This window comes from Gorilla gorilla, chromosome 6, assembly GCF_029281585.2.
Source record: "Gorilla gorilla gorilla isolate KB3781 chromosome 6, NHGRI_mGorGor1-v2.1_pri, whole genome shotgun sequence".
Taxonomy (NCBI): Eukaryota; Metazoa; Chordata; class Mammalia; order Primates; family Hominidae; genus Gorilla; species Gorilla gorilla.
In genome coordinates this window covers 99326927-99348230 of record NC_073230.2, presented here as the reverse complement: position 1 = coordinate 99348230, position 21304 = coordinate 99326927, and the positions used below count along the sequence as shown (strand labels likewise).

At 36.5% G+C, this 21304-nt stretch overlaps 1 long non-coding RNA gene across 2 annotated transcripts in view; it reads left to right on the top strand.

Moving 5' to 3' along the window:
- LOC115935398 (uncharacterized) overlaps positions 1-21304 on the top strand; it is a 51367-nt gene that overhangs the window by 5935 nt on the left and 24128 nt on the right. For both annotated transcript variants that reach the window (XR_010134538.1, XR_010134539.1), the window contains exon 2: positions 18333-18389. This is a non-coding gene — a long non-coding RNA (uncharacterized lncRNA). The remainder of the gene's footprint in view (positions 1-18332; positions 18390-21304) is intronic.

Below are 21304 nucleotides of genomic sequence, written 5' to 3'. Positions count from 1 at the left end.
TCCTTGAAGACATCCTTCACATCCCTTGTAAGTTGGATTCCTAGGTGTTTTATTTTCTTTGAAGCAATTGTGAATGGGAGTTCACTCATGATTTGGCTCTCTGTTTGTCTGTTATTGGTGTATAAGAATGCTTGTGATTTTTGCACATTGATTTTGTATCCTGAGACTTTGCTGAAGTTGCTTATCAGTTTAAGGAGATTTTGGGCTGAGATGATGGGGTTTTCTAGATATACAATCATGTCATCTGCAAACAGGGACAATTTGACTTCCTCTTTTCCTAATTGAATGCCCTTTATTTAAGATTTTTTTAAAGATAAAAATAAGACTGTAGTGGGAGATGAACGATGAGAATACATGGACACATGGGGCAGAACAACACACACTGGGGCCTGTTTTGGGGAGCAGGGGGAGGGAGAATACCAGGAAGAACAGCTAATGGGTGTGGGGCTTAATACCTGGGTGATGGGTTGGTCTGTGCAGTAAATAACTGTGGCACACGCTTACCTATGTAATAAACGTGCACATCCTGCACACGTACCCTGGAACTTAAAAGTTGATGTGAAAAAAGAAAACATACACACACACACACACACACACACACGCTAAGGATTTCCAGAATTAATTCAGTGGATAATTAGCTGGTTATGAAGCCAAAAACATGGCCCTGCCCCCGGTTTATAGAGATACAGATGGTATAGATATAGATACAGATATAGATATAGATATCCATAATGTGAATAAAAATAGGGCTGTAAGACCACCAATCTAGAAAACTCTCAGAATAAGCAGAAATTAAGTCATGTTATTTCCCTTCAGGTTAGTGCACTGACCATATATTGAGATAGGCTGTGACATAATGTGTATTGGATTTGAAATACTCTCAGTTGCCAGGCGTGGTGGCTCATGCCTGTAATTCCAGAACTTTGGGAGGCCGAGGCGGGTGGATCATGAGGTCAGGAGATCGAGACCATCCTGGCTAACATGGTGAAACCCTGTCTCTACTAAAAATACAAACAATTAGCTGGGCGTGGTGGCGGGCGCCTGTAGTCCCAGCTACTTGGGAGGCTGAGGCAGGAGAATGGCATGAACCCAGGAGGCGGGGCTTGCAGTGAGTGGAGATCACGCCACTACACTCCAGCCTGGGCGACAAAGGGAGACTCTGTCTCAAAAAAAAAAAAAAAAAAAAAGGAAAAAAGAAATACTCCCAGTCCCCATTATTTAGAAGAGATTAGATTCTTAGATTTTCTTAAACTAAAATTAAAGAACTATATCTGAACTCCACAGAGTGGAAAACATGTCTTAATGAGTACTCAGTGGGTGTTAAAGTAAGGGCAATGACTAGAACAAAAACTAAGAGGAAAACATGCCAATCCATCTTGCTAGAATTTTAAGACAATATGCCACCTTCATTCTCTCTCTCTCTCTCTCTTTTCCTCTCTTCCCTAAACTGTATGCTGCTCATTACCTGTCTTGCCTCCCTCCCTTCATCTCCCCAGCTTGACACACTTTCCCTTATTTTATTATATGATTTATTCCCATTTGTGGAATTTTCCAAGTGACATGGAGAAAAGGTTATCCTGGGGCTTCATCAAAATTCTTCTCTAAGACTATAAATTAAAGCAGGCGTGTGGCATCTCTGCTGGTGGGGAATGGCTACCCATGTTTAACAGTGTAATTTAATATTAACAAAATTAATTGCTAGGCTTGAGTACTCTCCAGTTCACATCAAAAGTCTTCAGCCTACTGTTCCAAGTATGTATTTTCAGCATGGTTTTCTAGTCTATATTATGTAGATACTAATTAAGTCCTGTGGTCATTTTTTTCCAATAATAGCTTGTTTCCAATAGTAGGAATTGTTTTTATTGGTTTAATTTATATTTTTCTATGTTTATCATCATATCTCTTATGTCTGATTCCTATTTACCAATTATTACAGTTTAACAGCCAAGTTTTAAATATTAATTATATTTATGTTTTAAATATATTTGCTATATATACTATATATAACATGATATATAGTATATATAACATTATATATATTATATATAACATGATATATAGTATATATAACATTATATATATAACATGATATATAGTATATATAACATTATATATATATATATATATCCCAGAAATTTGACAACATTTTTTATTCCAAAAATAAAAGCATCCAGCAAAGAAGCCAAAATCATGGCCCTGCTCAGGTTTAAACCATCTGACTTCAGGGACATAATTACAGGCAGAAACTGACTTAGGCCCAATTATGTGCAGGGCTCTAGCTGGGTGCCTCCTGTTTCTTCAAAGATGAGAAGCCAGAATTAGAATTTAAATTGTCAGCTCAAAGAAACACAGGATGTATTTAGTTTCTGCTAGTTAAAGAGTCATCTGAGAACCCAGAAGGGAAGACTCATGTCATTCATATATTTCTCTGAGCTTGATCCTAGTTTTTTAGGTTAGAAAGGGGTCCTAGGTTCCTGAGAAACTGTAAACTTAACACTCTTTTCAATTACTTTGTACTTTATGAAATACCTTATGGCCAGAGCCTGCTATTCAATGCAAATGAATGTAACTCTATTCTCCCACATTGCATATAAGGGATGGAGGGGGGAGGGGGGAGGGAAATGGGAGGGGAAAATGAAAATCTCTTGAAATAATAATAGTAATTCGTTTCTCTATTTGAAAACTCTAAGTTTCATTAAACAGCAATAATAACCAGCAGTAAGTAAACTGCCACCCCCAGGAGAGGGAAAAATGTCAAATTTCGTCCTAAAAAGACTTTTGTGAAAACACAGGGACAGTCAATTCCATTTTATTCTGAAGATTTATTTCATACCAGTCAAAATTAATTCAAACCTGTCTCCCAGATGCAATGAGTGTGAAGAACTAAACTTACTGTCATTTGGATTTTGCTACATCTCAGCATCTCTAAATATTGAATATGGATGGCAGAAAAAAGCTATTATTTGAAATTTGTGTTAAGGAAGCTTTAGTTCAAAAAAACATGCTGATACAATAGTGTGCGAGCATGTGTGTGTGCGTCTTTGTGTGTGTGTGTGTGTGAGAGAGAGAGAGAGAGAGAGAAAGAGAGAGCGAGAGAGAACCAGAGAGAAAGAACCAGGGAAAGAGAGAAAAAGAGAGAGATTTTCCTTTTGGGGGATCGATTTCTGTATATACACCTCTCCTTTGTATCATATAAATGTAATAAAACCGGGGAAGGGGAGAGGGGCTCATTTTAGCCTTCCTGAAAGAAAGGCTTTAGTGCTAAATGTTATGTAAAATGATTTCACTCACCACTAAAGAAGTGACATATTTGAAAAATGATACGGCAGTTCTTTGAAATTCACTAAGGAGTTCCAGAATTAATTCAATGGATAATTAGCTGGTTATGGAGCCAAATCACAACTTGCATGTTGCAATTAAAATAGTAAACAATCATTTCACTTACTGTATGACGATGTTCCTTGTGAACTGAAAAAATTTATTACAAAATATGAAATCAGGGAACCTAGAATGTACATATTTACAGGTATTTATGGAATCTCAAATTCTATTCCAGGTGAATTTGGAAAAAAATAGTTTAAACAAAAGTCAATATTCTTTCTTTGACAAGGCAGGTACCCTAATTCCACTACCTGAAGTTGGCATAATATCTATTAACAGCTAATGCCAAAATCAAAAAAATGCTATAATTCACATAATATAATAGACAATAATGCTAATGATAGGTAAAATGTATGCCTAATTCATTTAAACAGATTCCCTTCTCTTATCACCCATCAATCCAATTACAGCAAAACCCAAATTAGTAAGCTTTTACCAGTATCATGCATTGCATACATTGTACTAAATGAGTACGTAGTATATACACATAAAGAAATGCTTTCAAGTGAGTTTGAACTACCCTTCTTTTGGGGCTCCAGAACAAATCAGCACCCATTTGGCCTTTTAAAATCCATTAAAAGGTTGGTCAGTATCTTCTTAGTGATTAGTAAGGCAGCCAACACTATCTCCCATGCTTTGTCAAAGGTCAGACATATTGCATGTCTTGTCTCTCCTTAGAGGGGTTTGTCCATCTTTGGAATCTTTAAACATGATTCAGGTTTACTAGCCTCAGCTCTCTGATGGGTTCAAAAAAAATTATGATTCCACCGATTATCTAGATTTTTCTTGTTGCAAGTGAAGAAGACACTATTTTAATAGTTTCCTACATACTATGCAGAACTAGAGGTGACCTAATAAACATTTGTGTGTGTATATGTACGTATATACACGTGTATATATGTATAAAACATACATATATACGTATATATGTATATATACATATATAGGTGTATATATACGTATATATAGGTGTATATATACATATATAGGTGTATATATACACACACATATATATATATATATATAATTTTTTTTTTTTTTTGAGACGAAGTCTCGCTCTGTAGCCCAGGCTGGAGTGCAGTGGCGCTATCTCGGCTCACTGCAAGCTCCGCCTCCCGGGTCCATGCCATTCTCCTGCCTCAGCCTCCCCAGTAGCTGGGACTACAGGCGCCGGCCACCACATCTGGCTTATATTTTGTATTTTTAGTAGAGACGTGGTTTCACTGTGTTAGTCAGGATGGTCTCAATCTCCTGACCCCGTGATCCGTCCGTCTCGGCCTCCCAAAGTGCTGGGATTACAGGTGTGAGCCACCGTGCCCGGCCACATTTGTCTATATTTTTAATTGTTGTAAACATTGTTCACAATAGGTACATAATATTCCACGGCAATTATCTACCATAATTTACTTGACTATTGCACTGTTGTTAAATGTTTTTTTCCAGTTTTTTACCATTAAGAAAGAAATTGCAGTAAGTATGTTTATGCACATAGCTTATTTTTTATTCAGTATTATTTCCTTAGGACAGGTCCATAAATACAAAATACTTCGTTAAAAAAGAATAGGGTCAGACTCCAACTGATGGGTTTGAATCAAGTTCTACCATTGATTGTCTGTATTCTTCAGGTAGTTGAGTAACCCTCCAAGCATTTTTTGTAAAATATTTTCATTTTGCAAAATAATAATAGTAGCTTCTGTCTCTTAAAGTTGCTGTGACAAGTAAATGAAATAGCACAAATGCAGTGCCTGGGAGTGGATCATCATAAGGTAAGCATGCAATTATTGTTATTATAAGATAATCTTTTTATAGATTTTTACGAATGACTTTCCATAATTATTGAGCATTTCACACCATCCTAAAATGTTTAACAAAGGCCTGCCTTTAGAAATCTTTTATATTTATTTTCATCCAGAAAACATAAGTTCTCTTATGTACATTGTTTTATTATCACATATGTTGTATGATATAGTCAAAACGCCAGGGCTATGTATGAAGGCAAATATACTTGGGATCAAATCCTGGTTTCGTATTTAACCATTTACAAACCTGGAATTTATTTTTAACTTCTCGATTTTCAAGTCCCTCATGATATTAATAATTACTCCTAGTCATTAAAAGGATTAGAAATAATATAGGTAAATTACTTAGACATATTGCATACTCAAAATAGGTTTCTCATCTTAAGTGCACATTAGAATTACCTAGAGATCTGATGTCTAGCTGCATTCCAAGCCATTCCCATCTAAATTTGGAGGCTGGCCCCAAGTCATTATGTTGTTACCCCTCCCTAGGTGAGACAAATAGTCAGCTGGTCAAACCACTGCCTCCTTATCATATTATATGCTTAATAACAACCAAAATGTATAAATGACTTTATAATTTACAAATCACTTCCATAAACATAATTGAATTTGATTACTACAAAATATTTGAAGCATTATTTTTATTGAAAATTCTTATATTTTTACAAATGTAAGTGGATTATGAGCTACAATAATGAGTAATGTTAGCACAATTCCCTTTGCTCTATCTCAAATTCATGGTATTTCATGTTAGCTCATAAAATTGTCACCAGATCTGTTTACAAATCTCTTGTCACATTTATATATATATCATAACACCTCAAGCACAAAGTTTTTATTAAAAAAAGCCAGTCAAATCCTTCACAAAATCTCTGATTTTCTTCTGCCTCTTAGTCAGTGACCTGATCATAGATACATAGACAGATGGATAAATAGATAGAATACCAAAAGTTGCAAATAACTTCATCTTATCTGTAACCTGCCACCCCCCGCCCTTTCTTTGCTATGAACACCAAGAACCTAGGTCTATAGGCAGTAAAAACACTGTAGAAACTTGAAAAGAGTAAAATAATTGGTTGGGATTTCAGAAACACTGATCTTCATACAGAATCCAAGAGAAAGGCCCTACTGATGAATGAAGAAGTGGCTTTCTAGATTATTGTAAAACAATGATTTTGTAAAACAGCATCATGTGTTACTCCCTTCCACTACTAAAAAAGGTACAACATGCTTTTTCTGGCCCCTCTGTGTATGACTACTTGATTTAGATGACTCATATTGTCCTGTAACTTTTTACAGCTCAGTTCTTACTGGATTTTGTATTAGAACCTTATAATTTAAGAAAATAAAAAAGGTATTTTCTTGGACTATTGAAAAAGTACCTGTTTGGGGCTATTTCAAAGATACATGGAGTCCCAACATATTAATACTTGTTAAAATAAGAGTATTGGTGACATAATGGTATAGCTTGAAAAGCAAACAATATATCTTTAAAATAAATTATACAGGTTTAATAGAAAATGATACCTCAATATCACTGGCCAATGTGATGTAAAAAGTCTAGCTGCATTTAGCCAATAGATGTGACTATTTTGGCTTCTAAAATTTCTACTCCTGCTTCTAAGTGTCCTTGTTGCCTATTTTTAGATATCACAATATTATGAAACATTCCAAAAGATGCACACAAAATAAAACTCTTCTGCTGACTCAGCTTCTGTTGTATCTTAACCCAATAATGATATGTTGAGAATTAAGACTCTGTCTACTATAGCATATATTTTAATTATACTTTTATAAACCTGAATAAAATATAATTAAAATCTACTTACTATAGAGCTACAATATGAGAAGTCTATTATCTTAATGCACACATTATAGAAAATGTAATTGACTTCTTAACAAAACCAGAAACTCTTCCTCATAACCAGGAAAATTAATCTCTATGCTGGGTAGATTTATTAGGAGTTATTATTATCCTAAGCTAAAAAGTTAAAACAAGTAAATATTTTATAAGGGGTCATTATTAACAAATGTACATTGATTCCCTCCTCTTCCCAGATTTTTTCCACCCTATTGTTCACTTAAGGAAAAAGCAGGTTGATTTACTTATTTCAATATTTTCTTCTCAATTTGTGTCTGGAAACTACCTTGTGAGTATGATCTCTAATGTTTCTTGCTGACATGTAGCAGGATTATTGCTGTAGACTTAGGAAAACAGAATCCCAACACAGTGTACAAGATGGTGCTCCATGACATGCCACTTCCAAAGACATAAATTTTTCCTTAGCAGGAGCACAATGCTTCTTGTTATTGTAACCAAATTCTCATTGATTAAAACAAAAACTCAGCCTGCAGAAGTAACTAGCTGCAATTAGTTATTTAAGCTGTATCTACTACACAAGGCAATTTTTATACAGTAGTGCAAGCAAAAAAAGATCACTTTATCTTTCTTTTTCTATCATTATAAATCCAGAGAAAAATTAATGGTTCTTCAGAAAAAGTATTTTTTAATAAGTCAGACATTCTTGGTTAAAACAAAAATGTTGATGAAATGTTTAGTATGGTTTAATAAAAATAAAAGCTGAAGTATATATGGAGTTGGGGGGTTTTATTCAAAAAATTTATGACAATCATATGATGAAGAAAATCTTATTAACTATTTTCAATTTGGGAATAAAGAGGTAGCTAATTACCTCCTCAAAATAGGTTAAAACGTGGGATTAGGTTGCTCAAGAGAGATAATAGTTGTTTACAAGAAATACAATTTCTATGTCTGTAAATATTTTAGCTGCATAAGTGTAGTAATCCAGTAGACAAGCTGTCTGTATTTTTAAAATATAAGCAGGATAATTTACATTTGACACTGTCTAGTCAGTATAAAGCCAAAATGTTGCTAGTCAGAAGTTTTCAGGGGTAATTGACTTCAAACTTTTATTTTTCTTTTTAATACCTGACAATTTACAATATGAGCTTTGCCTTGGAAACCTCCTCATTTTCTCTGGACTGTCTGCCCGGAGGAACACGGAGTGGCTAATTCAGTTTGCCTTCAGTAAATTCCATGATCTGGTTGTTACTAGAAAAGCAATGTAATGCTTGTGTGATTTAGTCAGGTAAAATAACAACGTGTGCTAATCGGTCACTTGTGGTTGGAATACTAGCACAGACTTCCACATGGATATCATAATCCCAGTGACTACTTGCCATATTAGGAGAGTCTGGTCATCTATGAAAGCTAACAGCCAGCAAGGGAATGCCTAAGATCCCAGCAGTGAGTGTATAATTAATTCCCAAGGACTCCACAGGACACTTTCTCTTCTCTCCAGAACTTTATAGATGAAGGCAGAGTATTATTTGTAAAAGCTCTCTGCTTGTCCTCAGTCAAGGTCATGAGAATTTCAGAAATAAATTCACAAAATGGATACACTGCACTCAACATCTTCATGTGTTAAAGATACAAATAAAATTTACCTGGAAAAAATAGCCACTGATCATAGATAGAGCAGAAGTACTTCCAAGAAGATTGAATCCATGCTTTGCACAATTAAGCAGTGCTACCCACCCAGTGAGGATGCTTTATAGTAGCTCATATTTTCATAACAAACTGACTGGTAAATTTAAATGAAAAGTTCAGTGGGTACAACAGTGAGTGACCTGCTAATGAGTTGTTAAATCAAAGAAATAAGGAAAGTAAGATAAAAAGAATAGCTTATTTAAGCAAAAATCACAAGTCTAATAAGACACAGCGGCTACATAGCAGTTTATTCTAATCCAAAGCTATACTTCGATTTATAAAAAGGGGGAAAACCTACATAATATCCTCAATAAATGTCTTCCATGTCTGTTGGGATAGAATGTTGCAGTAGTTTTGCTATAGCTTCAAATTCAAAATGCACAATATTAAGTTTGTTTTTTTTTTAATTTAATTTTATTTTATTATTATTATACTTTAAGTTTTAGGGTACATGTGCACAATGTTCAGGTGTGTTACATATGTATACATGTGCCATGTTGGTGTGCTGCACCCATTAACTCATCATTTAGCATTAGGTATATCTCCTAATGCTATCCCTCGCCCCTCCCCCCACCCCACAACAGTCCCCAGAGTGTGACGTTCCCCTTCCTGTGTCCATGTATTCTCGTTGTTCAGTTCCCACCTATGAGTGAGAACACGTGGTGTTTGGTTTTTTGTCTTTGCGATAGTTTGCTGAGAATGATGATTTCCAGTTTCATCCATGTCCCTACAAAGGACATGAACTCATCATTTTTTATGGCTGCATAGTATTCCATGGTGTATATGTGCCACATTTTCTTAATCCAGTCTATCGTTGTTGGACATATGGGTTGGTTCCAAGTCTTTGCTATTGTGAATAGTGCCGCAATAAACATACGTGTTCATGTGTCTTTATAGCAGCATGATTTATAGTCCTTTGGGTATATACCCAGTAATGGGATGGCTGGGTCAAATGGTATTTCTAGTTCTAGATCCCTGAGGAATCGCCACACTGACTTCCACAATGATTCAACTAGTTTACAGTCCCACCAACAGTGTAAGAGTGTTCCTATTTCTCCACATCCTCTGCAGCACCTGTTGTGTCCTGACTTTTTAATGATCGCCATTCTAACTGGTGTGAGATGGTATCTCATTGTGGTTTTGATTTGCATTTCTCTGACGGCCAGTGATGATGAGCATTTTTTCATGTGTTTTTTGGCTGCATAAATGTCTTCTTTTGAGAAGTGTCTATTCATATTCTTTGCCCACTTCTTGATGGGGTTGTTTGTTTTTTTCTTGTACATTTGTTGGAGTTCATTGTAGATTCTGGATATTAGCCCTTTGTCAGATGAGTAGGTTGCAAAAATTTTCTCCCATTTTGTAGGTTGCCTGTTCACTCTGATGGTAGTTTCTTTTGCTGTGCAGAAGCTCTTTAGTTTAATTAGATCACATTTGTCAATTTTGGCTTTTGTTGCCATTGCTTTTGGTGTTTTAGAGATGAAGTCCTTGCCCATGCCTATGTCCTGAATGGTATTGCCTAGGTTTTCTTCTAGGGTTTGTACGGTTTTAGGTCTAACATGTAAGTCTTTAATCCGTCTTGAATTAATTTTTATATAAGGTGTAAGGAAGGGATCCAGTTTCAGCTTTCCACATATGGCTAGCCAGTTTTCCCAGCACCATTTATTAAATAGGGATTCCTTTCCCCATTGCTTGTTTTTGTCAGATTTGTCAAAGATCAGATAGTTGTAGATATGGGGCGTTATTTCTGAGGGCTCTGTTCTGTTCCATTGATCTATACCTCTGTTTTGATACCAGTACCATGCTGTTTTGGTTACTGTACCGTTGTAGTATAGTTTGAAGTCAGGTAGTGTGATGCCTCCAGCTTTATTCTTTTGGCTTAGGATTGACTTGGCAATGTGGGCTCTTTTTTGGTTCCATATGAACTTTAAAGTAGTTTTTCCAATTCTGTGAAGAAAGTCATTGGTAGCTTGATGGGGATGGCATTGAATCTATAAATTACCTTGGGCAGTATGGCCATTTTCACGATATTGATTCTTCCAACCCATGAGCATGGAATGTTCTTCCATTTGTTTGTATCCTCTTTTATTCCATTGAGCAGTGGTTTGTAGTTCTCCTTGAAGACGTCCTTCACATCTCTTGTAAGTTGGATTCCTAGGTATTTTATTCTCTTTGAAGCAATTGTGAATGGGAGTTCACTCATGATTTGGCTCTCTGTTTGTTTGTTATTGGTGTATAAGAATGCTTGTGATTTTTGCACATTGATTTTGTATCCTGAGACTTTGCTGAAGTTGCTTATCAGTTTAAGGAGATTTTGGGCTGAGACAATGGGGTTTTCTAGATATACAATCATGTCATCTGCAAACAGGGACAATTTGACTTCCTCTATTCCTAATTTAATACCCTTTATTTCCTTCTCCTGCCTAATTGCCCTGGCCAGAACTTCCAACATTATGTTGAATAGGAGTGGTGAGAGAGGGCATCCCTGTCTTATGCCAGTTTTCAAAGGGAATGCTTCCAGTTTTTGCCCATTCAGTATGATATTGGCTGTGGGTTTGTCATAGATAGCTCTTATTATTTTGAGATATGTCCCATCAATACCTAATTTATTGAGAGTTTTTAGCATGAAGGGTTGTTGAATTTTGTCAAAGGCCTTTTCTGCATCTATTGAGATAATCATGTGGTTTTTGTCTTTGGTTCTGTTTATATGCTGGATTACATTTATTGATTTGCTTATGTTGAACCAGTGTTGCATCCCAGGGATGAAGCCCACTTGATCATGGTGGATAAGCTTTTTGATGTGCTGCTGGATTCAGTTTGCCAGTATTTTACTGAGGATTTTTGCATCAATGTTCATCAAGGATATTGGTCTAAAATTCTCTTTTTTGGTTGTGTCTCTGCCAGGCTTTGGTATCAGGATGATGCTGGCCTCATAAAATGAGGTTTTTTTCTATTGATTGGAATAGTTTCAGAAGGAATGGTACCAGCTCCTCCTTGTACCTCTGGTAGAATTCGGCTGTGAATCCATCTGGTCCTGGACTCTTTTTGGTTGGTAAGCTATTGATTATTGTCACAATTTCAGAGCCTGTTATTGGTCTAATCAGAGATTCAACTTCTTCTTGGTTTAGTCTTGGGAGGGTGTATGTGTCAAGGAATTTATCCATTTCTTCTAGATTTTCTAGTTTATTTGCATAGAGGTGTTTATAGTATTCTCTGATGGTAGTTTGCATTTCTGTGGGATCAGTGGTGATATCCCCTTTATCATTTTTTATTGCGTCTATTTGATTCTTCTCTCTCTTCTTCTTTATTAGTCTTGCTAGCCGTCTATCAGTTTTGTTGATCTTTTCAAAAAACCAGCTCCTGGATTCATTTATTTTTTGAAGGGTTTTTTGTGTCTCTATTTCCTTCAGTTCTGCTCTGATTTTAGTTATTTCTTGCCTTCTGCTAGCTTTTGAATGTGTTTGCTCTTGCTTTTCTAGTTCTTTTAATTGTGATGTTAGGGTGTCAATTTTGAATCTTTCCTGCTTTCTTTTGTGGGCATTTAGTGCTATAAATTTCCCTCTACACACTGCTTTGAATGTGTCCCAGAGATTCTGGTATGTTGTGTCTTTGTTCTCATTGGTTTCAAAGAACATCTTTATTTCTGCCTTCATTTCGTTATGTACCCAGTAGTCATTCAGGAGCAGGTTGTTCAGTTTCCATGTAGTTGAGCAGTTTTCAGTGAATTTCTGAATCCTGAGTTCTAGTTTGATTGCACTGTGGTCTGAGAGACAGTTTGTCATAATTTCTGTTCTTTTACATTTGCTGAGGAGTGCTTTACTTCCAACTATGTGGTCAGTTTTGGAATAGGTGTGGTGTGGTGTGGTGCTGAAAAAATGTATATTCTGTTGATTTGGGGTGGAGAGTTCTGTAGATGTCTATTAGGTCTGCTTGGTGCAGAGCTGAGTTCAATTCCTGGGTATCTTTGTTAACTTTCTGTCTCGTTGATCTGTCTAATGTTGACAATGGGGTGTTAAAGTCTCCCATTATTATTGTGTGGGAGTCTAAGTCTCTTTGTAGGTCACTGAGGACTTTCTTTATGAATCTGCTTGCTCCTGTATTGGGTGCATATATATTTAGGATAGTTAGCTCTTCTTGTTGAATTGATCCCTTTACCATTATGTAATGGCCTTCTTTGTCTCTTTTGATCTTTGTTGGTTTAAAGTCTCTTTTATCAGAGACTAGGATTGCAACCCCTGCCTTTTTTTGTTTTCCATTTGCTTGGTAGATCTTCCTCCTTCCCTTTATTTTGAGCCTATATGTGTCTCTGCACATGAGATGGGTTTCCTGAATACAGCACACTGATGGGTCTTGACTCTGCCCAATTTGCCAGCCTGTGTCTTTTAATTGGAGCATTTAGCCCATTTACACTTAAAGTTAATATTGTTATGTGTGAATTTGATCTTGTCATTATGACGTTAGCTGGTTATTTTACTCGTTAGTTGATACAGTTTCTTCCTAGCCTTGATGGTCTTTACAATTTGGCATGTTTTTGCAGTGGCTGGTACCGGTTGTTCCTTTCCACGTTTAGTGCTTCCTTCACTAGCTCTTGTAGGGCAGGCCTGGTCGTGACAAATCTCTCAGCATTTGCTTGTCTGTAAAGTATTTTATTTCTCCTTCACTTATGAAGCTTAGTTTGGCTGGATATGAAATTCTGGGGTGAAAATTCTTTTCTTTAAGAATGTTGAATATTGGCCCCCACTCTCTTCTGGCTTGTAGAGTTTCTGCCGAGAGATCCACTGTTAGTCTGATGAGCTTCCCTTTGTGGGTAACCCGACCTTTCTCTCTGGCTGCCCTTAACATTTTTTCCTTCATTTCATCTTTGGTGAATCTGACAATTATGTGTCTTGGAGTTGCTCTTCTTGAGGAGTATCTTTGTGGCGTTCTCTGTATTTCCTGAATCTGAATGTTGGCCTGCTTTGCTAGATTGGGGAAGTTCTCCTGGATAATGTCCTGCAGAGTGTTTTCCATCTTCGTTCCATTCCCCCGTCACTTTCAGGTACACCAATCAGATGTAGATTTGGTCTTTTCACATAGTTCCATATTTCTTTGAGACTTTGTTCATTTCTTTTTATTCTTTTTTCTCTAAACTTCCCTTCTTGCTTCATTTCATTCATTTCATCTTCCATCACTGATACCCTTTCTTCCAGTTGATCGCATCGGCTCCTGAGGCTTCTGCATTTTTCACGTAGTTCTCGAGCCTTGGCTTTCAGCTCCATCAGCTCCTTTAAGTACTTCTCTGCATTGGTTATTCTAGTTATATATTCGTCTAATTTTTTTTCAAAGGTTTTAAATTCTTTGCCATTGGTTTGAATTTCCTCCTGTAGCTCGGAGTAGTTTGATCGTCTGAAGCCTTCTTCTCTCAACTCATGAAAGTCATTCTCCGTCCAGCTTTGTTCCGTCGCTGGTGAGGAACTGCGTTCCTTTTGAGGAGAGGCGCTCTGCTTTTTAGAGTTTCCAGTTTTTCTGCTCTGTTTTTTCCCCATCTTTGTGGTTTTATCTACTTTTGGTCTTTGATGATGGTGACGTGCAGATGGGTTTTTGGTGTGGATGTCCTTTCTGTTTGTTAGTTTTCTTTCTAACAGACAGGACCCTCAGCTGCAGGTCTGTTGGAGTTTGCTAGAGGTCCACTCCAGATCCTGTTTGCCTGGGTATCTGCAGTGGTGGCTGTAGAAGAGTGGTGGCTGTAGAACAGCGGTGGCTGTAGAACAGCGGATTTTCGTGAACCGCAATTGCTGCTGCCTGATTGGTCCTCCGGAAGTTTTGTCTCAGAGGATTACCGGGCCGTGTGAGGTGTCAGTCTGCCCCTACTGGGGGGGTGCCTCCCAGTTAGGCTGCTCGGGGGTCAGGGACCCACTTGAGGAGGCAGTCTGCTGGTTCTCAGATCTCCACCTGCATGCTGGGAGAGCCACTACTCTTTTCAAAGCTGTCAGACAGGGACATTTAAGTCTGCAGAGGTTACTGCTGTCTTTTTGTTTGTCTGTGCCCTGCCCCCAGAGGTGGAGCCTACAGAGGCAGGCAGGCCTCCTTGAGCTGTGGTGGGCTCCACCCATTTCGAGCTTCCTGGCTGCTTTGTTTACCTAAGCAAGCCTGGGCAATGGCAGGCTCCCCTCCACCAGCCTTGCTGCTGCCTTGCAGTTTGATCTCAGACTGCTGTGCTAGCAATCAGCGAGACTCCGTGGGCGTAGGACCCTCCGAGCTAGGTGTGGGATATAATCTCCTGGTGTGCCATTTTTTAAGGCCGTTGGAAAATTGCAGTATTCGGGTGGGAGTGACCCGATTTTCCAGGTGCCGTCTGTCACCCCTTTCTTTGACTAGGAAAGGGAACTCCCTGACCCCTTGCACTTCCTGAGTGAGGCAATGCCTCGCCCTGCTTCGGCTCGCCCACGGTGCACTGCACCCACTGTCCTGCACCCGCTGTCTGGCACACCCTAGTGAGATGAACCCGGTACCTCAGATGGAAATGCAGAAATCACCAGTCTTCTGCGTAGCTCACGCTGGGAGCTGTAGACCAGAGCTGTTCCTATTCGGCCATCTTGGCTCCCTCCCTAATATTAAGTTTTTAACTTATTGCTTTAATAGAATTTTAGCAAAAAACAAATTGAAAATATTCAGTCGCAATGACTAGAATTGCCATCATGAACCCAAATTTGAACACCTTAGGCCAATAATAGCATAGCCTCACATTATAATATTTACTATGATTATAGTACCTTTATTTTACAAAAAAAGACGGGGCTTTCTGTTGTGAATGCATTTTTCAAATCAAAAAGTAGAAGAGTATCCACTGTGTGCATTTGTCCTATAAAACTTGTTTGTTTTTCCTAAATTTACTGAATTACTATGAATGGTACTGCTATCTTGCTGATCAGTAAACATAAATCAAACATAAATATATGGGTTCATGAAAAGTGCTTAATGCAATACCTACAAAAAGTTAGCTTTCTATAATTTTTCATGATGATAATCATCATCATATTGGGATTCTCTTTTGCATCCAAGTAGTGCTACACTTCTCTCCGTAATTTCTATCTGCTATCTCTCTTAGCAGTTCCTTCCTACAGCTCTTGCTATGCCTTAACTCAAGCTTCTATTGCCTCCTGACTTGATTGTCAGTCATAATAAAGTACAAAGTGATTTCTCACCTCTAGTTTTGCCTGTTTTGTTTTTTCCAAAACCATTTATATCCTTAATATTAGTGACACCATGATTTTTCTAAAATGAAATATATGTTACATTACTGTTTCAGGTCCCTCAGTGATTCCTAACAGGAAAGTACAGACCCTTTCATGGTATAAATGGTCCTATGCAATGTGCCCTCCCTTTTCCTATTAAATGTTGTATCTTACCCCTCCCATTTCTCAACAGGAGAACTAAAACTTTTTTACATGCTATGAATGGTTCTGTGCAATCTATCAATCTGCCTTATGTTTACCTACTAAACATCATCACTCACCACTCATATTCAGTCATATTCTAGACCCCAAAGGTCCAACTTTGAGTTGCTCAAATCTTCCATAAGGTTTCATGGTTGCACACCTCACACGATAGTTACACGTTTTTTTAAGTTTCCATATGCACTATACTTAAATTTTTTTTTCCCTGCTGTTCTGTTGTAGAAGTAACTAATTTATTCTCTGTGCCCCCTCTAAATTCCCAGTTTACCTGTGTTAGAGACTATGCTATTCTATCTTATACACACACACAAACACACATTTGTTTATAGATGTTTTTGATGGCAAGCTTTGTTTCGTCAGAACCTAGCATGTACTACAGCACCTGGCATACTACCTGGATTATTTTCCAATCTCCATGACAATAATTGGAAACATTTCAGGATTACTTAGTAGTACTAGGACCTCATAAATATAAACACATTGATTAAGACAAGGTATTTTCTGTCATTTAAGAAGTCCAGAATTGTCCAAAGTGTTGTCACTTCACAGAGTAATTTAATTCTGATCATTCTCTTTGTTACTAGACTTGTGAATTATTCAAGAATTGTGTTTCCTTCTTTATGCTGGCTTCCAGAATATATACCTCCAATATTCATATGGAAAATACATATGTATTTTGTTTCATAAATTCAATATCCTTATTTTACATTTCCTATTTTACTTCTTCATACGAATTTTGTTACTATATTTTACTTTTTGCCCAGCGTTAGCTTGGAAAATAGAACATGAGGAAAAGCTTATATGCGAAGGGTTTATTGAGAGGTAAAATTCCAGGCCAGAAGAGTTAGGAAGGAAAAGGAAGTGAGGTGAGAAGACGGGAAAGTAAAAGTATTTGGGAGTGTGATACAAACCTGGCCATGCAGTTAGAAAACACAGCTGGCTGTTTGCCAAAAGCAATGTCTTCCAGAAAAGACACGTAGAATCACGTTGCTTCAGTATAGTCCATCAGGAGGAGGATGGAAAAGACATTCACTTTCCAGATTCTTAAAGTCTCCCATCCCTCGTTTTTATTCTCCCCATGGGCGTTAAATTTCTTGCTTTCCTGGATTGTCTTCCTTTCCCTGTCCAGGCAATTGCTGGAAAAGCTGTATGTCACTCCCTAAGGCTGGATGTCTTCCTCTAGGTCAGAAAGCTTTGGACAGGAACAGAACTTGTGTGTGTTCCTCTGGGTGAGACTTCGGTGCTAGAGTTGCGGTGGCCCACTATGGTGATACCAAGAGGGACTCTGGTTGGTACATTCCACTTCTTACCTCCAAACAAGCTTTAGCAGTAAATAGTGTCAGAAGGGAAAATAAAGGCAGTGGCATGCTATATTCTCCAATAAGCAAAAGGCAGAGGCTTAAAGAGGCAGATAAACTGAGGCTGGTACAGTTCATCCCTTGTGCCTTTCTGCTTGCATCCTCTTATGATATCTGGATCTTATATAAGAACAGGATGGTATCATATCTTCCACAAAAGGGAACATGCAGGTTCAACCTCTTTAAAAATCTTAACAAACTTTAGCAAACTGAAACTATAGTCTGCAATGCAGCAGCTAGCCATGATGTCAAGATTTCCTTCGTCCTTAGCCATCATCTTCTCTCATATGGTTTGCTTGCTTTCTGGAGTGACCTAGATATTAAATTCAAACTCAGAGAAGTATGATTTGCTGTTGTGCCAATATCTATTCACAATTTTCATTGGTCATGGAAATACCATAAGACAGTCTAGTTAATCACTTAGGCTCCAGGTCTATTCTTGTCTTCCCCCATGGTGCAGTTGTAACTGTAGGTATCCCTGGTCAAAGTCACTTTCCCAACTCAGTAAAATAAGTTTGCTCTTGGGCTGCTAGTCTCCTGGCCTACTTTCCTTTAATGTATCAGATTTTTTTTCAGATGCCTGATTAAATATCCAAGATATTATTTCCTAGGAATAAGTGCATATCTTTATCTATGACTGTTTCTCTTTTCATATAAAGTGGATGTTGAAGTGCACCCCTCATAGATCTAGTCACTGGAAGGATTTTTCTTTACCCTTATTTTTAAAAATCACCCTTTAGTGGAACTATAATGAATAACAGATTAACTCCAGTTAGTATCATCATATCATGCTTACATTTCTGTAAACCAGGCCTGAGCATTTTTCTTCACTTTAATTATGTTGTAGGGAAACCCCCATGAGACTACAGGTGTGAAGCAAGATAGAAGCATCAGTGCAAAAGAGGTAAGTGTCAAAGGAATGTAGAACACCTGTTCATAACTTACAAGTTAGCAAGTCTGTTACCCACAGGATGACAACTTTAGTTGCGTAATTACTTGATGTTCCATAGTCAGGTACATAGTTTCATCTAAGGCATAGTAGCTGCAGATTAATATATTCATTTAATAAACATCATTTTAGCTAAACAACACACTTCTAAGTAACTCATAAAGACTATGTTTCAGGTCAGATATAAAAATGCATTGTACTGCATATAAAAGAAAACATATCAATATTTGTGGAACACATCTCAAGTAGTGTTGAGTGAAAAATCTACAGCATTAAATGCATGAATTAGAAAAAGGAAATATTCTAAGTTCGTACTTCAAGTATCTAGAAAAAGAAAAGCAAAATAAATCCAAACCAAGTAGAATTGGAGAAATAATAAAGATATGAGCAGAAATAAATGAAATAGAAAACAGAAAAACAATAGAGAAAACCAATACAACAAAGATCTGGTTCTTTGCAAAACATCAATAAAACTGACAAATATGTAGCACAACAGAAAGAAAAAGAGAAACAGAGAAAACAAAGTACAAATATCATGAATGAAACAGGAATATCACTATAATTCCTGCAAACATCAAGAAGATATGAAAAACTCTATGCACATAAATTGGACAAAATAGATGAAACGGGCCCTTTTTTGAAATACACAAAGTACTAAAACTATTAGCACATACAATTTAACAATATAAAAATGTTATACACCATAGCCAAGTGAAGTTCATTCCAGGGATGCAAAACAAGGTCAATATTTGATAATCAATATAGTCCACCACATTAATTAGCTAATTTTAAAAAACATATCAATTGATGTAGAAAAATCCTCAGTTTGATAAGCAGCACCTACAGAAATCCTACATCTAACGTTTTCCTTCAGTGGTGAAAGTTTGAAACATTTCCTCCTAAGATCTGTAACAAGGCAAGTATATATGCTCTCAGAATTTTTATTCAATAAGCACTAGAAATTGTAGCTAGTGGATTAAGGCAAGAAAATAAAAATTAAGGGCATGCAGATCAGAAAGGGAAAATGAAAGTGTTTTATTTGCAGATGACATGATTGTCAATGTAAAAATTTAAATTCAATCTAAAAATTCTAGAATTAATCAGTTTAGCAAGGTCACATGACACGAGATAAAATTCAAAAATCAATTATATTCCTATCTACTAGCAACAAATGTGGATACCAAAATTGAAAATACAATATCTTTTATAACTTCTAAAAAACAAAATGACTTACAAGTATATTTAACAATCATTTATAGTAACTGTATCCTGAAAACTAAAAATACTTTATTAAAAAAATCAAAAAAGAGCTAAGTAAATGAAGAGGAGACATACCATATTTATGGGCTAGAAGGCTCAACATAGCAAGCATGAATTTTTGCTGAGTTAATATACAGATATAAAAAACTTCTTACCAAAATTCTATATTTTTTGTAGATATAGACAAGATATATAGAATAGCTAAAACAATTTTGAAAAAGAGTAATAAAATGGAAGGAATCTGTTTCTCTGGTTTCAAGATTTAACATATAGGTATAGTAATCAGTACTATGTGACTGTGGTAGAAGAATAGTTATATAGATCAACGGAACAGAATAGAGAACGAAGAAACAGACACACACAAATATACCCAACTGATTTTTGACAAAGGTGCAAAAGCGATTCAATGAGGAAGGATAACTCTTTCAACAAATAATAGTGAAGCAATTGGACACACAACTCCATAGACCAAAATAATCAAATCTTACACTGTACACAAAAATTAACACATAATAGATCACAAACTTAAATGTAAAAAGCGAAATTAAGACTCTTAGAAGAATTGGATAAAGAACATCTTCAGAATGTAGAGTTAGGCAAAGAACTCTTAGATTTTAAACCAAAAGCATGATAGTAACAGGAAAAACTGATATGTTGGAATTCATTGAAATGAAAAATTTTGGTCTGCAAAAAGCTGCCAAGAGGATGAAAAGACAAGCTACAGACCAGGAGAAAGTATTTGAAAACAATATATCTAACAACAAGTATCTATAATTTATAAAAACTCTCAAACTGAACAATAAAGAAATAAACAATCTGATTAGAAAACGAGCAATCACAGGCAGAGGCATTTCACCAAAAGGCATTTACAAATGGAAAATAAGCACATGAAAAGCTATTCAATATCATTAGCCTTCAGGGAAATGCAAATGTAAATCACAGTAGATATCACTATACCTCTATCGGAATGGCTAAGAGAAAAAAGTGACAACACCAAATGCTGGTGAGGACACAGAGAAACTAGGTCACTCCTAAATTACTTGTAAGAATATAAATGGTTCAATTACTCTAAGAAGCATTTTGAAATTTTTTTAAAAAACCTCACATAGAACTACCATATAACCCAGCAATTGTACTCTTGAGCAATTTTCCATAGGAAAAAAAAACTTACATTCATACAAAAACATGTACATGAATGTTTATTAGTTTTATTCAAAATAGTTAAAAACTAGAAAGGACCCAGATGATCTTCAAAGAGTGAATTGTTAAGGAAACTTGGATATCTTTATCGTGAAATACTGCTTAGCACCAAAAAGAACAAACTATTGATACACACAGTGAGCTCAATGAACCTCCAGAGAATTATGGTGAGTGAAAAACAGTTAATCCCCAAAGGTTTCATACTAAATGATTCCATTTAAAAACTGTTATGGACTGAATATGTTTCTGCAAATTTTGTATGCTTAAGTCTTAATTCTAGTACCTCAGAATGTGATTATATTTGGACACAAGGTCTTTAAAGAGATAAGTGAGGTAATAGTCATTAAGGTGGGTCCTAATCTAATATGCCTGGTGTCTTTAAAATAAGAGGTGATTAGGACACAAACACA